The sequence below is a fragment of the Myodes glareolus genome, chromosome 1, assembly GCF_982192425.1.
Source record: "Myodes glareolus chromosome 1, mMyoGla1.1, whole genome shotgun sequence".
In the NCBI taxonomy this organism is placed as follows: domain Eukaryota; kingdom Metazoa; phylum Chordata; class Mammalia; order Rodentia; family Cricetidae; genus Myodes; species Myodes glareolus.
The window spans coordinates 74,292,424-74,302,474 of NC_142026.1; the positions used below are offsets into that span (position 1 = coordinate 74,292,424).

At 37.1% G+C, this 10,051-nt stretch overlaps 1 long non-coding RNA gene across 1 annotated transcript in view; it reads left to right on the forward strand.

The window, feature by feature from the left end:
- Positions 1 to 10,051, forward strand: part of LOC148123476 (uncharacterized) — a 70,282-nt gene that overhangs the window by 6,270 nt on the left and 53,961 nt on the right. The gene's annotated exons all lie outside the window — the stretch shown is intronic.

Genomic DNA, 10,051 nt, shown 5'->3' on the forward strand with positions numbered 1-10,051 from the left:
AATTCAAGATGTCATTGTTTTATACTACTGAGTTGTACTCTAATGTGCAAATGTGCCACATTTTCTTTATCCATTCTTTGGTTGAGGGGCATCTAGGTTGTTTCCGAGTTCCTGACTATTACAAATAATGCTGTTAAGAACATAGTTGAACAGTTTTATAGTATGATTGATCATCTTTTGGGTATGTGCCCAAGAGTGAGTGGTATTGCTGGATTCTGAGGTAGGTTGATTCCCAATTTTCTGAGAAATCATCATACTGATTTCCAAAATGGTTGTACAAGTTTGCATCCCACCAGCAATGAATGAGTGTTCCCTTTACTCCACATCCTTTCCAGTATAAGCTGTCATTGGTGTTTTTGATCTTGCCATTCTGACAGGTGTAAGATGGTATCAGAGTTCTTTTGATTTGCATTTCCCTGATGTCTAAGGATGTTGAACATTTCCTTATGTATCTTTTGGCCATTTGAGATTCTTCTGTTGAGAATTCTCTGTTTAGTTCTGTACCCCATTTTCTAATGAGGTTCTTTAGAATTTTAATGTCTAATTTCTTGCGTTCTTTATATCTTTTATAGATCAGTCATTTGTCTGAGGTGCGTTTGGTAAAGATCTTTTCCCAGTAGGCTGCACCCCCCCTTTTTTTTTTTTCTGACTGTGGCCTTTGCTTTACAGAAGCTTCTCAGTTTCAGGAGGTTCCATTTATGTATTGTTGCTCTCAGTGTCTGTGCTACTGGTGTTATATTTAGGAAGTGTTTGCCTGTGCCCATGCATTGAAGGCTACTTCCCACTTTATCTTCTATCAGGTTTAGTGGTTGGATTTATATTGAGGTCTTTAATCCATTTGGACTCAAGTTTTGTGCCTGGGATAGATATGGAACTACTTTCATTCTTCTACAAATTGACATCCAATTATGCCAGCACCATTTGTTGAAGATATTTTCTTTTTTTCCATTGTGTAATTTTAGCTTCTTTGTCAAAAATCGGGTGTTCTTAGGTGTGTGGATTAATATCCAGGTCTTCAATTCGATTCCATTGTTCAACTTGTCTGTTGTTATACCAATACCAAACTGTTTTCATTGCTGTAGCTCTGTAATACAGCTTGATATCTAGGAGGGTGATGCCTCCGGAAGTTCCTTTATTTTACAGGATTGTCTTGGCTATCCTCGGTTTTTTGTTTTTCCATATGAAGTTGATTATTCTTTTAAGGTCTGTGTAGAATTGTGTTGGGATTTTGATGAGGATTGCATTGAATCTATAGATTGCTTTTGGTAGAATTGCCATTTTTACTATGTTGATCCTTGTCCAAGAACATGGGAGATCTTTCTATTTTCTGATATCTTCTTCAATTTGTTTCTTCAAAGTCTTAGTTCTTGTCAAATAGGTCTTTCACTTCTTTGCTTAGTGTTACCCCAAGATATTTTATGTTATTTGTGGCTATTGTGAAAGGTGATGTTTATCTGATTTCCCTCACAACTTCTTTTCCTATATTTGTGTATAGCGGGGCTATTGATAGTTTTGAGTTGATCTTGTATTCTGCCACATCACTGAAAAGATTTATCAGCTCTAGGAGTTCTCTGGTAGAGTTTTTGGGTCAATTATGCAAATAATAAAAATTATACAAATAATTCTACAAATAATGAAAATTTGACTTCTTCCTTGGCAATTTTAATCCCCTTGATCTCCTTTTGTTATCTTATTACTATAGCCAAAACTTCAAGAACCATGTTGAAGATATATGGAGAGAGTGAACAGCCTTCTCATGTTCCTGATTTTAGTGGAATCGCTTTGAGTTTCTCTCCATTTAATTTAATATTGGTTGTTGGCTTCCTATATATTGATTTTATTATATTGAGATATGTTCCTTGTATCTCTGATCTCTCCAATACCTTTATCATGAAGGGGTGTTGGATCTTGTCAAATGCTTTTTCAGCATCTAATGAAATGGTCGTATTTTTTTTCTTTCACAGTATTTATATTTGGTAGATTTTCATATGTTAAACCATTCCTGCATCTCTGGAGTGAAGATGACTTGATCATGGTGGATGATTTTTTTTTAAATGTGCCCTTGGATTTTGTTTGCCAGTATTTTATTGAATATTTTTGTATCCATTTTCATGAGTGAGATTGTTCTGTAATTTTATTTTCATGGTTGAGTCTTTGTGTAGTTTTAGTATTGGGGTAAATGTAGCCTCAAAAAAAAAAAGAGTTTGGCAATGTTCCTTCTGTTTCTAATATCTGGAACAATTTGAGGACTATAGGTATTAGCCCTTCTTGAAAGTTCTGGTAGATTTCTGTGCTGAAACTATCCGGTCCTGGGCTTTTTTTGGTTAGGAGGTATTTGATTACAGTTTCTATTTCCTTGCAGTTTATAGGTCTATTTAAATTGCTCACAAGTTCTTAATTTAATTTTGGTATATGATATCTTTCTAAAAAAAAAAGTCCATTTCTTTTACATTTTCTAATTTTGTGGAGTACAGGTTTTTGTGGTATGACCTAATGATTCTCTGAATTTCCCAGTGTCGGCTATTATGTCCGCTTTTTCATTTCTGATTCTTTAGTTTAGATGTACTCTTTTGATTAGTTTGGATAAACAATTGATTGTATGTCTTGATGATTTTCTTAAAGAACCAACTCTTTGTGTCATTTTAAATTATTTTCTTTGTTTCTATTTGGTTGATTTCAGCTCTCAATTTGATTATTACCTGCCTTTTACTCCTCCTGGGTGACTGTGCTTCTTTTTCTTCTAGAGATTTCAGATGGGCTGTTAAGTCACTAATGTGAGGTTTATCAATTTTCTTTATGTGAGCACTTAGTGCTATGAACTTTCCTCTTAGCACTGCTTTCATAGTGTTCCAGAGGTTTGGGTATGTTGTTGTCTGAGGTTTCTGTCATACCTGTTCCTCCTGTTGTGATCCAGCTGCCCTCACTCCCCCTGACTGATAGCAGAACTTCCTTGTGGTCTGTAATTGACAAGGATGTTTGTGTTCTTTCTGGCCGGTGGGTCTCCACAGAAGGAGTAGAGGTATAAAAGGTTGCTGGGCAAAATAAAGGTTGCTGTTCTTCCACCTGAAAAGAAGCCTCCATGTCTGAATCACCCCCCACCCTACCCCCCCACTTCCACCCCCACCCTAAACCCCCCAGTCTTGGCTATCCAGGTTTCCCTGGCTGCAGCACCTCCAGTAATTCAGTTCCAAAGAAAACACACAGAGGTCTACATTAATTAAAAACTAATTGGCCTATTATCTCAGGCTTCTTATTAACTCTTTTAAAATTGATTTTTATTGAGCTCTACGTTTTTCTCTGTTCCCCTCACTTCTCCCCTCCCCAATTCAGCCCTCTCCCCAGGTCCCCATGCTCCCATTTCCCTCAGGAGATCTTGTCTTTTTCTACTTCCCTTTTAGATCTATGTAAGTCTCTCTTAGTGTCCTCATTGTTGTCTAAGTTAGTTCTCTTTATGTTAAAAGCCACCTATGAGTGAGTACATGCGATATGTACTTTTTTTTTTGTCTTTTTGTGTCTGGGTTAGCTCACTCAAAATAATGTTTTCTTGCTCCATCCATTTTCTTGCACAGTTCAAGCTGTCGTTAGTTTTTTCTGCTGCACAGTACTCCATTGTGTAAATGTACCACATTTTCCTTATACATTCTTCAGTCGAGGGGCATTTAGATTGTTTCCAGGTTCTGGCTATGACAAACAAAGTTGCTATGAACATAGTTGAACACATGTTCTTGTGTCACGATTGAGCATCCTTTGGATATATACCCAAAAGTGGGATTACTGGGTGTTGAGGAAGGTTGTTTCCTTATTTCTGAGAAATCACCACACTGACATCCAAAGGGATTGTACCAGCTTGCATTCCCACCAGCGATGCAGAAATGTACCTTTTTCCCCACAACCTCTCCTGCATAAGTTGTCATCAGTGATTTTGATCTTGGCCATTCTTTCAAGTGTAAGATGGAATCTCAGAGTTGTTTTGATTTGCATTTCTTTGATGACTAAGGATGTTGAACATTTCCTTAAGTGTCTTTCAGCCATTTTAGATTCCACTGTTAAGAGTTCTCTGTTTAGGTTTGTACTCCATTTTTTTTATTGGATTATGTGTTCTTTGATGACCAATTTCTTGAGTTCTTTGTGTATTTTGGAGCTTAGACCTCTGTCTGATTTGGGGTTAGTGAGGATCTTTTTCCATTCTGTAGGCTGTCATTTTGTCTTGTTGATCATTTCCTTTGCTTTCCAAAAGCTTTTCAGTTTTAGGAGGTCCCATTTATTAATTGTTTCTCTCAGTGTCTGTGCTGCAGGGGTTATGTTTCAGGGGGTATGTTTAGGAAGTGGTCTCCTGTGCCAATGCATTTAAGTGTACTTCCCACTTTCTTTTCTATAAGGTTTAGTGTAGCTAGCTTTATGTTAAGGTCTTTGATCCATTTGGACTTGAGTTTTGTGTATGGTGATAGATATGGGTCTATTTTTATATTTTTACATGTTGATATCCAGTTATGCCAGCACTACCTGTTAAATATGCCTTTTTCCCCATTTGATATTTTTTTCTTATTTGTCAAAAATCAGGTATTTGAAGGTGTGTGGATTAATATCTGGGTCTTCTATTCAGTTTCATTGGTCCTCCTGTCTCTTCTTATGCCAATACCAGGCTATTTTCAGTACTATAGCTCTGTAGTAGAGTTTGAAGTCAGGGATTATGATGCCTCCAGAAGTCCTTTTATTGTACAGGATTTTTATTGTTTATACTTCTTTTTTTGCTTGTCCATATGAAGTTGAGTATCGTTCTCTTGAGGTCTGTGAAGAATTTTGCTGGGATTTTGATGGGCATTGCATTGAATCTGTATATTGCTTTGGGTAAGATTGCCATTTTTACTATGCTAATTCTACCTACCCAAAAGCTTGGTAGATGGTTCCACTTTCTGTTGTCTTCTTTAATTTCTTACTTTAAAGATTTAAAGTTCTTGTCCTACAAGTTTCCACTTGTTTGTTTAGAATTACTCTGAGATATTTTATGGTATTTGTGGCTATCGTGGAAGGTGATCTTTCTCTGATTTCTTTCCCAGACCTTTTATCATCTATGTACAGGAAGGTACTGTTTTTTTTATTTTTTTATTTATTTTTTTTTGAGTCAATCTTGCATCCTGCTACATTACTGAAAGGGTTTTTGAGTCGTAGAAGAATTTTTGGGATTGCTTATGTAACCTGTCATATCATCAGCAGTGAGAGTTGGACTTCTTTTCTGATTTGTATCCCCTTGATCTCCTTTTGGTATTTTATTGCTTTAGTTTGGACCTCAAGAACTATATTGAATATGGAGAGAGAGGACAACTTTGTCTTCTTCCTGATTTCAGTGGGATCACTATGAGTTTCTCTCCATTTAGTATTATGTTGGCTGTTGACTTGCTGTATATTGTATTTATTATGTTTAGGTATGGTTCTTGTATCCCTCTCTCCAAGACCTTTATCATTAAGGGACGTTGTATTTTGTCAAAAAATTCTTTAGCATCTAATGAGATGATTATGTGGATTTATATTTCAGTTTGTTTATATGTTAGATTACGTTGACATATTTTCATATGTTGAACCATCCCTGCATCTCTGGGATGAAATCAACTTGATTGTGGTGATTTTGTTGATTTCAGCTCTCAATTTGATTATTTCCTGCCATCTCATTCTCTTAGGTGAGTTTGCTTCTTTTTGTTCTAAAGTTTCCACATGTTCTGTTAATTCACTAGTGTTGGATTTTTACAGCTTCTTTATGTAAGCATTTAGTGTTATGAACTTTTCTCTTAACACTGCTTTCATTGTGTTCCATGAATTTGGGTATGTTGTGTGGTCATTTTCGTTGAATTTTAGGAAGTCTTTAATTTCTCCCTTTCTTTCTTTCTCAATCCATTGACCATTGTTTAATTTCTATTTGTTTGTGCATTTTCTGGTATTAGTATTGCTGTTGACTTGTAGTTTTAAACCATGGTGATCTAATAAATTATATTGGGTTATTCCAATTTTTTGTATTTGTTTGAGGTTTGTTTTGTTACTGAGTATGTGGTCAATTTTTGAGAAGGTTCCATGAGGTGCTGAGAAGAAGGTATATTCTTTCTTGTTTGGATGGAATAGTCTATAGATGTCTGTTAAGTCCATTTGGGTCATAACATCTGTTATTTCTCTTATTTTCCTGTTCATTTTTTGTCTGACTGACCTGTCTAGTGGTGAGAGTGGAGTGTTGAAATCTCCCACTGTTAGTGTGTGGGATTTAATGTATGATTTAAACTTTAGAAGAGTTTCTTTTACATATGCAGGTGCCCTTGTATTTGGAGCATACATGTTAAGTATTGAGATTTCCTCTTGATGAATTTTTCCTGTGACTAATATGAAATTACTTTCTTTGTCTCTTTGATTTTAGCTTGAAGTCTATTTTGATAGATATTAAAATAGCTACATCCACTTGTTTCTTAGGTCCATTTGATTGATACATTTTTTCCCTATCCTTTATTTTGAGACAGTGTCTGTCTTTGAGGTTGAGATGTGCTTCTTGAATGCAGAGGAAGGATGGATTCTGTTTTCATATCCAATCTGTTAGCCTCTGCCTTTTTATAGGTGAGTTGAGTCCATTTACATTAAGGGATATTAATGACCAGTGATTGCTATCTCCTGTTAATTTAGTTTTCATTGCTGGTGATGTTAATTTGTGCTTTTTTCCCTTCTTTGGGTTTTGCTGCTATGAGACCATCAATTGTCTGTGTTTTTGTTGGTGTAGCCAACTTCCTTGTTTTGGAGTTTTCCTTCTAGTATTTTATGTAGGGTTGAGTTTTTGGCTAGGTATTGGTGAAATCTAGATTTGTCATGGAATATCTTGTTTTGTCCTTCTATGGTGATTGAAAGTTTTGCTGAATAGAGTAGTCTGGGCTGGTCTCTTAATATCTACATAAGGCTTGACCACCACCTTTTGGCTTTCATTGTCTCCAATGAGAAATCAGGTTTAATTCAGATAGGTCTACCTTTATATGTTAGTTGGCCTTTTTCTTTTACAGCTATTAATATTCTTTCTTTACTCTGAATGTTTAGTGTCTTCATTATTATGTGGTAAGCAGAATTTTTTTTTATCAAGTCTATTTGGTGTTATGTAAGCTTCTTGTATTTTCATAGGCATATCTTTCTTTAGGTAGGGAAAGTTTTCTTCTATGATTTTGTTAAATATATTTTCTGTGCTTTTGAGTTGAACATCTTCTTCTATACCTATTATTCTTAGATTTTTGCCTTTTCATGGTGTCCCATATTTCCTGGGTATTTTGGTTTAAGCTTTTGTTAGATTTAATGTTTTCTTTAACTGATGAGTCTATTTCCTCTATTGTATCTTAAGCACTTGAGAGTCTCTCTTCCATCTCTTGTATTCTGCTGTTCATGATTGCATTTGTGGTTCCTGATGGTTTTCTCATGATTTCTGTTTTTGTAATTCCCACAAATTGTGTTTTCTTTATTTTCTCTATTTCAGTTTTCTAGTCTTGAATAGTTTCTTTCATATGTTTGATTTCTTGGTTTTCTTCTGATGTCTTCCAATTTTTTGTTTGTCTTTTTCTCTATTTCTTTAAGGGAATTTCTCATTTCCTCTCTAAGAATTTCAAAATTCTCTAGAAGTTATTTTTTAGGTCATTTTTTTTTTGCTTCATCTATATTTGGTTGTTCAGTTCTTGCTGTTGTAGAGTCTTTAAGTTTTACTGGTGTTGTGCTGCTCTTTGTGGTGTTGCATGTGTGCACCTTTTCTTCTCATCTTTTCCTCTAATAGGTGTGACTGGAGATGTCTGAGATTCTGTTGATTAATATTCTAGGTGCCATTGAATCCAAAGCTCAGATGGTTGTTCCTTGTGATACAGTCAGTGCCACTGACTGTTTACCCTGTTGGCTACTCTGTGTTCCTGGAGGTAGCTCAGTGCTCCTGTGCTCTGCTCTGCTCCCCTGGAGTTTGCTGTCTCAGACTTACTTTGGTCTAGGTTCCTGGATTTGACCTGTTTCTGTAAATCTTGCTCTGGTTCCACTCCTGCAGAGGTCCCTGGCTTTGAGTTGGTCCTGCAAAGGTCTCTTACTCCAGTCTACTGCCTCAGATTTCCCAGGCTCTGGTGTGCCCATAACTGCAGAGGGCTTGACTCAGGCTTACTCCCTAGAGGTCCCAGATTCATGTTCAGACATGCGGTGGTTCCAGGTTACTGCCTGTTCCCTTTGATGTCCCAGACTATTGCCTGGACTCACAGAGGTCCTGGCACAGTCTAACTCCCTCTGAGGTCCTAGACTCATGCCTTGCCCTGCAGAGATCTCTGGTTTTTGCCTACTCCCTCAGATGTCATGGATTCATGCCCAGACTGGCAGAGGTCCTGGCTCAGGCCTAGCTCCTGGGAGGTCTTAGATCACACCCAGACCCACAGGGGTCCTGTCTTAGGTCTACTCCCTTGAAAATTCCAGATTCAAGTCTGGACCCTTAGCGGACTCTGGCTATGGCTCACTTGCTCAGAGGTTACTCCTGTGTACCTGTTCCAGTGGAGATCACTATCTCTGGCAACTCTTGTAACTTATATTCGGCATAGTCTTATCTCTGTTAGCCATGTGGCATAGTACCTTTTTCAGTGAGTCAGTGGCATCTTGCGTCCTCTGCGTTTGGGTGGCAACTGCAGACTGAATTCTTCCTCTTTCCAGGATTCTCCTTTTGTTCTTGTTCCCCTCCTCTACTTCCTATGTGGTTGCCATGTCTCTACTTCCTGCCTGGGTACTGGCAAATCAACATTTTACTAAACACATACAAGAAACAAATCTTTACAGGTTAAACCATTGTCCTACAGCACACTGTGCCTTCATTTTCATTGAATTCAAGGAAGTCTTTAATTTCTTTCTTGACCCAGGGTTGTTCAGTAATTCACTTTTCAATTTCCATGAGAGTAGTCTTTTTGTTAAATTCTAAGTTTAAACCATATGACAAGATAAAGGAAATTACTCCATTTTTTTTTTTTAAGAGAGGGCAGGGAACTCTGCCATGTGGGAAGTCCAAGGCCCTTGCCCCTACATCCAGGTCTAGGAAGCTTTGCTTCCAAATAGACTAGGTTCCCAAAAAGCCAGTACGTGCAATAGAAACAAGTCCCAGTGCCTTTATCAATGGCTTCTCAGTCAGCCCCCATTGTCCGCCACATTCAGAGAGTCTGGTTTGATCACATGCTCATTCAGTCCCAATCCAGCTGTATGTGGTGAGCTCCCATTAGAACAGGCACATTGTGTCAGTGGGTGGACCAACCTCTCGTGTCCTTACTTCCTTGTTCATCTTCTCCCTCCTTCTGCTCTTTAACTGGACCCTGGGAGCTCAGTCTGTTGCTCTGATGAGGGTCTCTGTCTCTATCTCTATCCGTCACTGGACGAAGATTTATAATCATCTTTTTGGGTCTGGATTACCTCACTCAGGAATAATCTTTCTTTTACAAATGTGGATGCTCTTGTATTATGGGTATAGATGTTCAGGATTGAGACTTCATCATGATGGATTGTTCCTGTTATGAGTTAAAGTGTCTTTCTCCATCTGTCCTGATTGATTTTAGTTTGAAATCTATTTAGCTAGATATTAGGATAGCTACACCCAATCTGTTCCTTTGGTCCTTTTAATTGTAAAACTTTTTCCCAAGCCTTTACTCTGAGTTAGTGTCTGTCTTTAAGGTTGAGGTATGTTTCTTGTATACAGCAGAGGACAGGATCCTTTTCAATGTTTTCTTTCTTTCTATTTCCTCTATAATATCTTTAGCACCTGAGATTCTTTCTTCTACCTCTTGTACTCTCTTGGTTATACTTGTCTCTGTAGTTCCTGTTTGTTTAACCAGATTTTCCATGTCCAAAATTCCCTTGGTTTGTGTTGTTTTTATTACCTCTCTTTCAGTCTTTCTTTCTTTCTTTCTTTCTTTCTTTCTTTCTTTCTTTCTTTCTTTCTTTCTTTCTTTGAGGGATTTATTTTTTTTTCAATTTTTTGTTTGTTTTTTCCTCCATTTTTTAAAGGAGTTTTTCATTTCCTCTTTAAAGGTCTCCATTATTT